The sequence below is a fragment of the Lissotriton vulgaris genome, chromosome 1_2 (assembly GCF_964263255.1).
Source record: "Lissotriton vulgaris chromosome 1_2, aLisVul1.2, whole genome shotgun sequence".
NCBI classification, from domain to species: domain Eukaryota; kingdom Metazoa; phylum Chordata; class Amphibia; order Caudata; family Salamandridae; genus Lissotriton; species Lissotriton vulgaris.
Window position 1 is genome coordinate 284,672,269 of NC_141686.1, and position 12,010 is coordinate 284,684,278.

The 12,010-nt window shown below is 46.4% G+C and overlaps 1 long non-coding RNA gene across 1 annotated transcript in view; it reads right to left on the reverse strand.

Annotated features, from left to right (window-relative positions):
* The window catches only part of LOC147736504 (uncharacterized), a 171,038-nt gene that overhangs the window by 85,428 nt on the left and 73,600 nt on the right, over window positions 1-12,010 (reverse strand). Inside the window, exon 2 of the long non-coding RNA XR_015307620.1 lies at window positions 3,286-3,393. This is a non-coding gene — a long non-coding RNA (uncharacterized LOC147736504). The remainder of the gene's footprint in view (window positions 1-3,285; window positions 3,394-12,010) is intronic.

Here is a 12,010-nt window from a genome sequence, read left to right on the forward strand (position 1 = left end):
GGTAGGACTGTTCGTGTGCCGACACTGCCTGCTCCACTGCAACAAAGAACTCTCCCCCAAATTACTCTAAAAACATCATCTACGTGAACCAACTCCACTGCCCACTAATCAACACCCACTCACTCCATAAACATGCCAGCGGAATATGGGACACCATCTCCTCTTACATCGGACAACATCTCTCTCACCAAGACTTGGCCCCACTCTGCATCAGCTCCCATCATCGCCTGCACCATACCCCACAGATACAAGATAAACAATTGCGACCGCACCAAAAAGCAGGATGTTGGAATAGCCATCATCGGCAAAGAGTGCATCAACTGCACCGCCACCTTGGACTCTCCCACCCCATCGTGGAACACCTACATTTCCAGATCAACACCAATCGCAAAACTACTCTCAGAGACACCCTCACCTACAGACCTCCCAGTCCATGCCCAGCCTTCTGTAAGGCTTTCTCAGACTTCATCACCTCCTCGGCCATCCACTCCAAAGACTTCAAATTCCACCTGATAGATCCCACTGACGCCAACTCATTTAACCTCCTCGAAATCATGGACAACCTCAGACTCTCCCAGCTTGTCACCAAACTGACACACATTCCCGGACACACACTAGGACCCATTTTTTCCATTAGCAAAAGAATCAGGTACTGCCATGCCAGCATAGTCACTTGATCCAACCACTCACTAGTACACTTGCATATCTCCTCCACGACCAGCCCTCCTAAAAACAACCTCCAGCTTCCCCTACAGGAGCTGGAAGAACGTAACAGAGGACTTCTGGACTCACACCCTCAACACATTACCGCCACACTACTCCCCCAACCATGAGGAGGCCACTGAAAACTTCAACACCAACTGTGCCAACAAAGTTGCACCACTCAAACCCTCCAAACATAACAGACCCCACCACCATGCTTACTGGTTCACAGAAGAACTTCTAAACACTAAACGGAACTGCAAGAAATTAAAAAGGATCTGGCATGCCAGCAAGACCCCCTCTAACAAAGAGAGATTCAAACTGACACTACGCAATTACCACACACAACTAAAAGACACCAAGAAAGACACCATCGACATCCACCTCAAAGCTGCCTCCAACAGCAGAAAGGAACTCTTCTGCATCGTCAAGGAGTTCTTCAGCCCTACAGCTACAGAGAACCCATCACCCCCTCCCAGGATCTCTAGGAGTTCCTCACAGTTTTTTTTCACAATACAATTGCTACCATCTATGAACACTTTTACCCCCCAACTGCCCCTTGATAGCATCAACACCCTCCCCACTAAAAAGACCATAACATAGCAACTATCATGACATGGGATACCTCACAACACAGGCCACCACCATGAGCTCTATACACTCAGGCGCACCCTGAGAGCCCCGCCCCCACCAAATGTACGATAAAGGAATCAACTCACCACCATCCTCAGCCCCGTCTCGTCAGCATACTTTCTATCAGCCTGGAAGCACGCGGAGGTCAAACCCCTCCTTAAGAATGACCTCTGCAGACCCTGAAGACCTCAATAACTCCCAACCAATCTCCTTACCCCCCTTTCCAGCCAAACTCCTGGAAAAAGCAATAAACATCCAACTTACCAACCATCTGGAAACCAACAAACTCTTGGACCCATCTCAATCAGGATTCTGCGCTAACCACAGCACGGAAACAGCCCTCATACCAGGCACTGAGTACATAAGATCCCTCATAGACAAGGAAGAGGAAGCTGCTCTTATCCTCCCCGACCTCTCTCCAGCATTCAACACCATATCTCACTGCACCCTCCTGCACAGTTTCCACCAAGTGGGTATCCAAGAGAAAGCCCTAAAGTGGACGGCTTCCTTTCTCACAGGAAGAACCCAGAGCATCTGCCTCCCGCCATACTCCTGGGCTCCCAAGGTCATCATCTGCGGCATCCCTCAGGGATCATACCTAAGCCCAACTCTCTTCAACACCTATATGGCCCCCACTAGCCGCCCTGGTCAGATCTCACAACATGAACATCACATACTACGCAGATGACACACAACTCACCCTGTTCTTCTCATCAGACCCCTCCAACAACAAAAACTAACTTCCACTGTTGCATGATCAACATCGCCAGTTGGATGCAGAACAAGTGCCTGAAACTTAACACAGACAAAATCAAGGTACTCATCTTCAGAGACACCACTTCCCCCTGGAATGACACCTGGTGGCAAGCCAAACTTGTCCCCCTCACACCCACAGAACACGCAAAAAGCCTAGGCATCATACTGAACAGCAAGCTCACAATGAGAAAACTGGTGAATGCCATCTCTTTGGCATGTTATGGCAGTTCAAGCTCCTCACTGACAACTACTAAGCCTTCCACAACACCGGTCCAACCTACCTCAACCACAGAGTAAACTTCCTCCAACCCACCAGACAACTACGCTCGGTGTCCCTCTATCTTGCCCACACTCCGCGCATCCTCAGAAGTGGCGGCTGCGCCTTCCAACTTGACTGCTAAACACTGGAACGACCACTACCTCTGTACAGCCCCAACCCCCCAGCAGTTCAGGAAGAAACTGAAAACCTGGTCATTGAACACATAGCCAGGAGCTGCAGCACCATTCCCCCCCCCCGCCCCTCCCTACCGGCGCCTGAATACCCTCACGGGTGATAAGTAGCGCTTTATAAATCCGTTTCGATTGAAAAACTCAGACAGCTCGTGTAAACAAAGTTCTAATGTAGTTAGCATTTCTCAAATGAAAGGTGAGAACTACCTGGGGACACAGCAGTCAATATATCCGAAGTGAAAAAGCTTAAATATTAAGCAAGCCATAGCTCACTTTGGCTGTCTCCCGCTGGTAGTGGATAGGATTGCATTGTTTTCTGTCGTGCCCCACACAGGTACATTTTGTTACACTGAAACTCTGATTCATATGTACACATATCTCCCTCTCCTCCATAGGCAATTGCAAAGTCTTTGTTACATACTCTACTCTTTGCTTTGTGCTCGTTTTCTAAACACTATCTCATGTTAGCGTGTTTTAGAGTCTATTTCTGTCCATGTTAGACAAAGCAATCTGGAAATGAGTCTTTGATGTAGACGGAGCCTCTCAACATGAGTTCCCAAGAATATTTGCCTCAAACCTTTCAGGGGTATTGAGTCTGTGGCACCCTCAAATGCATCCACATCAAATGTGGAATTGACACTGCTCCTCAGACTCTTGAATCCAAATCTGACATTGCGTTTTTCCTGAGAGTAGCTTGTAAACCAGACAAAATAAACATGTATTTTAATTCAATATTTTACTTACCTGGTATGTAAAGGCTTCACACCTCATATCTAAACGACTTCTCTCGTCTGTCACATTGTAAGGTTGCGCTGCAGAAAACACAGGCCAGTTCTGCATCCACTCTGGTAGCTTCAAGAATAAAAGAAAATACCTTCCATTTCACTCTACCTGAGATATCACATGATCGACTGATATCATTACTTTTAAAGCTTCATAAGAGTTCTACTATTGTTGACACTGAATGAAAAAGTTACTTTTGCAAGCACACCAACAACACTGAACAGCATAAAGGGCATTACTGAACATTCATCCCAGTCGGGTTTCCGGTCTCGCCACTCGACCGAGACAGCCCTTCTTGGGGTGACAGAGAGTCTCCGACACGGTGTCGATCAGGGTGAAACTATGTTGGATTTGAGCGCAGCTTTCGACACCGTGTCACACTCCATCCTTCTCGACTCTCTGCGGTCTCTTGGTGTGACTGGTATGGCCTTTGCCTGGGTGGCCTCCTTTCTTGGTGAGCGAACCTTTCAAGTGTTCTCCCCTAAGGCAGCATCAGCGGTCTGTCCATCAGCGCGGGGTGTCCCCCAAGGGTCAATACACAGCCCCCTATTGCTCAATCTTTATGTAAAACCCTTGGCTAACATCGTAGAGCAGGTGGGGCTGACTCTGTTCTCTTACGCGGATGACACCCAGATCGTCTTCTCCCTATCAGGGCGAGACGAGAATAACCCCTCTGCACTAAAGTCGGGCCTCGCTCTTGTGGCTGACTGGCTGCAGAGGAACTGTCTCAAACTGAATGGGGAGAAGACAGAGGTGGTCATTCTGGGAAAAAATAAGAACCTCTGGGGCCCTCAGCATTGGCCAAATGAGATGGGTTCACTTCCTGTACCCACACATGCTGTACGTAACTTGGGCGTCCAAATTGACGACAAGTTAACAATGAAGCAGCAGGCCACTAAGGTCGCAGCAACCTGTTTTTCTACTCTTAGGTGGCTACAAAAGATCTTATGGATGCTTCCCATTCCCTCCCGTAGAACGTTTGTCCAGGCATTGATAACATCTCGCCTGGACTATGGCAATATACTATATTTGGGCGCTGATGTAGCCACTGTTAAAGTATTGCAGGTTGTACAAAATGCAGCCGCGCGACTTTTGAAGAATTTTCCTAGAAGAACTTCGGCATTATCTGTAAGCATGGGCGGAAAATCCGTTTCGCTCGCGGATTTTCGGTAAATTCGCAATCCGCGAGATTCGCGAATTTCCCGCAAAATCCGCAAATTCGCACGCAGCGGATTTTTTTTCTTTGCGGTGTAAGTTCGCAATTGCGAACATGTAGGTGCGGCGGGCAGCAACAATCTCGCACTCGCGAAATTACAAAAATTGCAATTCCGCACAAGAAATCTACTAGCAAGCAGCATAGACCTTCTGAAAATGATTATTTTTATCAGAATAACTCCTCAGGTTGACATTTGCCTGCACTTTTTTAGATTTGAGGCCTTTTGATTTTCTTTGGATAACTTTTGGATTAGAAATCAACTTTCTCATATAAGCTTGGTGGGGCATTAAAGTTGCTGTAATGCTGCTCTGCAGAAAAACGAGTTTTGCAAAAGTGAAAGCAGGTTCAAAAGTTCAAACTCATCATTAGTAACCGTTCCCTGTAGTGCTTCCTGACAAGGGCCCCTCCAAAGTTCAGTTGCTAGTTGCAACAATTGTTCAGTTGCTAGTTGCAACAATTGTATGACCCTGATCTGACCCTCACAGCAGGCTCATAGAATAGCTACAAGTAGGCCACAAAGGTCCTGGAAAAAAAATTGCACTGCAACAGAAAGCAAATTACAGATAAGGATGCAGGTGCCAGACTGGAATTTTAAAACAGTGACACATTAATAAATCAACCCCAAATTAATTCATGTCAGTTGAAGCAGGCAGGTGTGCTTGCTTTTTCCCCTCATAATCTACAGTGATGATGAACCAGAGGGTGGCATAAGGCATTGATGTACCAGAGGGTGGCATGGGTAAAACAGAGGGTGGCAGGGGTGAAACAGAGGGTGCTGGGAACCTATGATGATGAACCAGACGTAGAAACAACATAATCGTGACCGTTGCGAGCCGACATGTAAGTTCGCGATTGCGAACTGTTACAAAACCCTCGCGAACTGTCAGAAATCCTTGCGAACTGGCAGAAATCCTTGCGAACACAAAAAAAAAAAATTTGCGAGAATTCGCGGATTTTGCGGATTGCGAGTTCGCAAATTCGCAAAATTCGCGAACGCCAGATTCGCAAAATTCGCCCATGCTTAATTATCTGCCTTGCATGATTTTCATTGGTTGAAGATCTCTAGCCGCATAAAGTTTAAGACATTGTGCTACATGTTTAGAATCAAGCAAGGCATTGCACCTACATACTTACAAAAGCTGGTGCAACCTTACAGGCCCAAACGTACCTTACGATCTTCGGAAATTGGTAATTTCTCTATACCACGATTTAAGCTGGCAAGGATGGGGGGACGTTCCTTCTCCTATCTTGGTCCCAAATATTGGAATGCCCTGCCCACAGCCCTTAAATTAGAGACCAGTCTTCTTCGCTTTCGTAGATCATTGAAAACGCTGTTGTTCACATAAGTAGTTGGTACCTGTATGCTGGCTATCTGACATCTTCTTCTCCAGTCAGTCCCTAGTGCCGGGAAACCCACTGTGGGTAGCTGTGCGCTGTAAAAGTTTAAATAAATAAATAAAAATAAATTTAAAAATAAACGTTTTCCTAAGCCTGTTTATAATAATATCTCCTTCTGCACTGCAGCTACTGTACCCTCTCATTCCCTTTAAAAACAAATTCAGTCCCCTCACAGTTACCTCCCTGCTCCCAATGTGAAGGGCTGCCCACTGGCTGGAGAGATCTGTAGTCCAGCAGGAGGCCAAGCTGGTTGGACATTTAGCTGAGGCTAGTGGCTCAGAACACGCAGTCTCCTGACCAGTACATGCGTTGATATAACACAACTTATTCAGAGTAGCATTGTGGGGTTCTGGATTCTTTCACCCCTTCCACTGCTTCTGTCCATGTACAGAGAAGGGCGTGACAGACTGGGTCTGCCTGGCTCAATGGTTAGAGCGGCAGACCCTGATGCAGAGGTCTAGCCCGAGACCAGGGTTCAATTCCCCGCCTCGGCGGGTCTTTGGCTCAAAAATTCCACGGGCCTGATAATTCTCGCCTCTGTGCCTATTCCAATCATAGAGTCCCACTCTGCAACTCTGGGCAATAGCTTGCTTAATCTCCACAACGGCCCCCACAACGCTAAGGATGCCTGGCCTCCACCCTGGGGGTGCCCAGGAGTGGACGCCTCACAGAAAAAGCCAGGACGGGTTCCACAGCGGTATTCATACAAGCGCCTTGAGACCCTTGTGGGTGAGTAGTGAGCTATACAAGTATCATTTTACAAGTCAATTCAGTTTAGTGAAAAAGGTGCTCCATCTTAACTTATCTTCAGGTTATTGTGGTACTTCACTCCACACTTCTTCACATCATCATCATTAGATGATCAAACCCCTATTAAGAACCACTGGTGTGCGAACAGCAGGATCTGCCCTGGCGCTACTAAAACTCAATACCTCACAGTTGGTACTGCCTGTGTTTAGCACGATTTCTACGAGAAACCTCTAGACACATGTCTTATTTAGTCTCTGAAGATAGGGGGCAGTGACTGAGTGACCCCTCTTAGTACAATACAACTCATGCCCCCATCCCAAATCTTTTTCCCATTTCCTTTCCTTATAGCTACTATGCTAACATTCAGATTCATATGTTTGAACATTATCAATTTAAAGGTTGATTCCATACTCTCCGCATGCTCGGAAGAGTCTTTAAATAGCTCTGTATCAGCACGAGAAAAACAGTCATGCAAGCCCTGATCACCAGCCTGCTGGACTACTGCAATGCAATGTACGCAGGAACTACCACCAAACTCATGAGAAGGCTCCAGGGGATACAGAACTCACCGGCCAGACAGTTCCTCAACCTGACCAAACGGACCCACATCAGCCAACACCTGAGGAACTTCCACTGGCTCACCCTCCAGAAAATTCCAATTCAAACTACTGGCCCGTATCTACAAAGCCCTCCACGACCAAGGACCAGCATACATGAACTATCGCCTTAACTTCCACAAACCATACAGACCCCACCGCCTCCCTCGCTCTGAGATCGAGCATCCGCCATAGCCACAGTCAAGGCCGCTCCTTCTCCCACCTCGCCACCAAGTAGTGGAACACCCTCCCCCTCCGAACATCACCCTCGCTCACAGACTTCAGGAAGAGACTCAAGACCTGGCTTTTCAACTAAGCCTAGCAACCCAGCACCTGGACGCCCTCACGAGTGATTAGCCTCACTCTACAAGTGCTGATTGATTGAAGTGCTGCTAGCTTATGGCTTTGAATTTTTAACTATAAGGTTTTCGGGGCTTTGGCCGGAAGTAAACTTTATTTGACAAGAACATGTAAATCCTTCTATGCTACCACTCTGCTACGGTGTTTAGCTGGTCGTCCTACACCTGAGGTGAGCGACACGTGGCAGATATGGCCCGGACTTAACCACCACGTAATTGTAGCCGGCAGCGCCTAGCTATTCACCCCCTAGCCATTCTTATGAAGAAATACTCACACTCTGGGACCGATTCACAGAAGGAACTTAAGACTCAATCCTAAACTTACTACCATTTTGGTATTCACAGAATGCACTTACTACTTTTGGCATTCACAGAATGCACTTACTACTTTTGAAATTCCCAGAATGCAGTTACTACTTTTGGTATTCACAGAAGTTAGGATTTTGTCTTAAGTTTGTCCTAAAACAAACTTCAGACTGACTTAAGACAGACTTAAGACAAAATCCTAACTTCTGTGAATACCAAAAGTAGTAAGTGCATTCTGTGAATACCAAAAGTAGTAAGTGCATTCTGTGAATACCAAAAGTAGTAAGTGCATTCTGTGAATACCAAAAGTAGTAAGTGCATTCGGTGAATACCAAAAGTAGTAAGTGCATTCTGTGAATGCCAAAAGTAGTAAGTGCATTCTGTGAATACCAAAATAGTAGTAAGTTTAGGATTGAGTCTTAAATTCATTCTGTGAATCGGGCCCGTAGTCTTTGAAGTGAAGGTTTATTCTTCTCTGAGAAACAGCACACCAGAAACAGGAGGACAGCGCAGTGTGAACTCGCCAACAGATCTTTTCCAAATGACACTCAATCAGCTGGCATTCTAGAATGCCAGCTGATACGTCACAATACAGGTAGGTGTGCGAGGAGGGTACGGGTGCCTAGAGGAGTGGGGTCAAAACTTCTGGAAGGAGACTTACAATACAACACATCTCCTTCCTAAGGGAAGCGGAAAAGGGGTGAAGGAAGAGAGCCAGAAAAACAAGAAGAGAAAGAAAAGTGTGGGTGCGGAGAAAGAAAACGAGGGAAATGCTTAACAACAATATGCATACTATTTATAAACTTGCTCAGGGTAATAATGCAGAGATGAATAGCATTCAGAATAAAGCAGAGACTATTAGCATTCAAAATCCTTAAACGAGCTAGGTTTAGCTATTACACGCCTAGACCTGGTCATACTGTTTTCCTCACTGGCCTGATGATCCAAAGATGTGTTACATATATCAGTTTGACTCGTGAGAGCTTGACCCTGTACCACCCTTAGATCAGTAGCATTGTTAGCAGTACTCTCTTGTAGGTTTACCTCTTGACCCTGGACTTGTGCAACATCAACATCTGGAAGTTGGTCATTCCCACAACCTTTGTCTATGTCAAAATCATATTCATACATCCACTCCATACTCTGTTTATCACATACAAAATTCTCCTCTTGATCTGGGGGTAAGCATACATCCCTTTGGTCCAAAACTTCAAAATGATTTCTCTTACCCATAGTGAGTGCAGAGAAATGCCAGATGTTATATCACTTAGTAAAGTAGAATTGTAAAATACTTTCTTTACTTATAGAGGCTGGGTGTAACGACTCTGTCCTTTCTCAATAAACCCACTACGCTTGACTATAAGAACATGGCCCACTACGAGGGTCAGTGGTCTACACTTGTTTAAAGTTGTGATGTTCTTTGCTAACATTCTGTGAGCGTAACACATTCTCCTTCACTGTTTCATGAAAGCACAAAGCTTTCTTAGCTGTTTCAAGCCAACCAATATTGTCTTCAGACATAGGAGTTCTTCCTCTCATTAAAACAACAAGCATTTGCAATGCAATAGGTCTCGCATTAGGAAAGTTTGAGGTATTGGTATTGTAAATGACAAATATTTTATTTATGTGTTGGTTTTGAAAATAGCAAAATTAATAGCTTTGTCATTTACAATACCAACAGTTTTAACTTTCACAAACGTGACACCTATAGCATTTCTAATGCAATATGTGTTGTATTTACATGACTTAGATATATTAATATTACAAATAAAAAAGGCTTTTATTTTTTTTAATAATTAATACTTAAATAAAAGTTATTGTAATTTATGTCAATAGCTTAAACTTTTGTAAATAACTTTTGGAAAGATTATGTTCAGTGTATTTTATTGTGATGAAATTCCAAGAACAGAAGTGAAATATTAACATCTTTTTTGTGACATTTGTAATAAATTGTGAAACATTGAGAGAACATATTAGAACCAGTTGTTGTTGAATGGTTGCACAGAGTGATGCTGTGGCGTTCAGTGGTGCTGAGTGATGCTGTGGCCTTCAGTGGTGCTGTGGCCTTCAGTGGTGCTGAGTGATGCTGTGGCGTTGAGTGATGCTGTGGCATTGATTGATGCTGTGGCATTGAGTGATGCTGTGGCATTGAGTGATGCTGTTGCGTTGAGTAATGATGTTGCGTTGAGTAATGCTGTGACGTTGAGTGATGCTGTGGCGTTGAGGGATGCTGTGTGCTGAGTGGTGCTGTGGCATTGAGTGGTGCTGTGGCATTGAGTTGTGCTGTGGCATTGAGTGGTGCTGTGGCATTGAGGGGTGCTGTGGCATTGTGGGGTGCTGTGGCATTCAGTGATGCTGAGTAATTCTGTGGCGCTGAGTTATTCTGTGGCGCTGAGTGGTGCTGCGGCGTTGAGTGGTGCTGTGGTGTTGAGTGGTGCTGAGGGATGCTGTGCGCTGAGTGGTGCTGTGGCATTGAGTGGTGCTGTGGCATTGAGTGGTGATGTGGCATTGAGTGGTGCTGAGTGGTGCTGTGGCGTTGAGTAATGATGTTGCGTTGAGTAATGCTGTGACGTTGAGTGATGCTGTGGCGTTGAGGGATGCTGTGTGCTGAGTGGTGCTGTGGCATTGATTGGTGCTGTGGCATTGAGTTGTGCTGTGGCATTGAGTGGTGCTGTGGCGTTGAGGGGTGCTGTGGCATTGTGGGGTGCTGTGGCATTCAGTGATGCTGAGTAATTCTGTGGCGCTGAGTTATTCTGTGGCGCTGAGTGGTGCTGTGGCGTTGAGTGGTGCTGTGGTGTTGAGTGGTGCTGAGGGATGCTGTGCGCTGAGTGGTGCTGTGGCATTGAGTGGTGATGTGGCATTGAGTGGTGCTGAGTGATGCTGTTGCGTTGAGTAATGATGTTGCGTTGAGTAATGCTGTGACGTTGAGTGATGCTGTGGCATTGAGGGATGCTGTGTGCTGAGTGGTGCTGTGGCATTGAGTGGTGCTGTGGCATTGAGTTGTGCTGTGGCATTGAGTGGTGCTGTGGCATTGAGGGGTGCTGTGGCATTGTGGGGTGCTGTGGCATTCAGTGATGCTGAGTAATTCTGTGGCGCTGAGTTATTCTGTGGCGCTGAGTGCTGCTGTGGCGTTGAGTGGTGCTGTGGTGTTGAGTGGTGCTGAGGGATGCTGTGCGCTGAGTGGTGCTGTGGCATTGAGTGGTGATGTGGCATTGAGTGGTGCTGTGGCATTGAATGGTGATGTGGCGTTGAGGGGTTGTGTTGGAGGGTGGAGTTGGATTTTGAGAGTGGAGTTGGATTTTGAGGGTGGAGTTGGATTTTGAGGGTGGAGTTGGAGTCTGTAGTTGTAGTTGTAGTTTACGGGTGGATTTGGATGTTGGAGTTAGAGGGTGGAGTTGGATGGTGTTTTTGGAGGGTTGATTTGTAGTTGGAGGAAGGAGTTGGAGTGTGGATTTGGAGTGTTGAGTTGGAGGGTGTAGTTGGATGGTGGAGTTGGAGATTGTAGTCGGAGGGTGTATTTGGAGTGTGTAGTAGTGCTTGGATGGTGGATTTTGAGGGTGGAGTTGGAGGGTAAAGTGGTGGGCGGGTAGAGTGGTGGTGCTAGAGTGTGAGACTGTGGGCGCTAGAGCGTGGGCGTTAGAGTGGTGAATAGGGTTATGGCTCATAGAGTGGTGGCGCATAGAGTGGTAGCGTGTTGATGGAGAGAGTGGTAGAGTGGTAGCGGTAGAAGGCTGTACTGTGTGTGAGAGAGAGAGTGTGTGTGTGAGAGAGAGTGTGTATGTGTAAGAGAGAGAGAGTGTGTGTGAGAAAGAGAGAGTGTGTGAGAGAGTGTGTGTGAGAGTGTGTGTGTTAGAGAGTGTGGGATAGAGAGAGAGTGTGTATGTGTGAGAGAGAGTGTGTGTGAGAGAGAGTGTGTGTGAGAGAGAGTGTGTGTGTGAGAGAGTGTGTGTGTGTGTGTGAGAGAGAGTGTGTGTGTGTGTGTGTGAGAGAGAGTGTGTGTGTGTGTGTGAGAGAGTGTGTGTGTGTGAGAGAGTGTGTGTGTGTGTATGTGTATGTGTGTG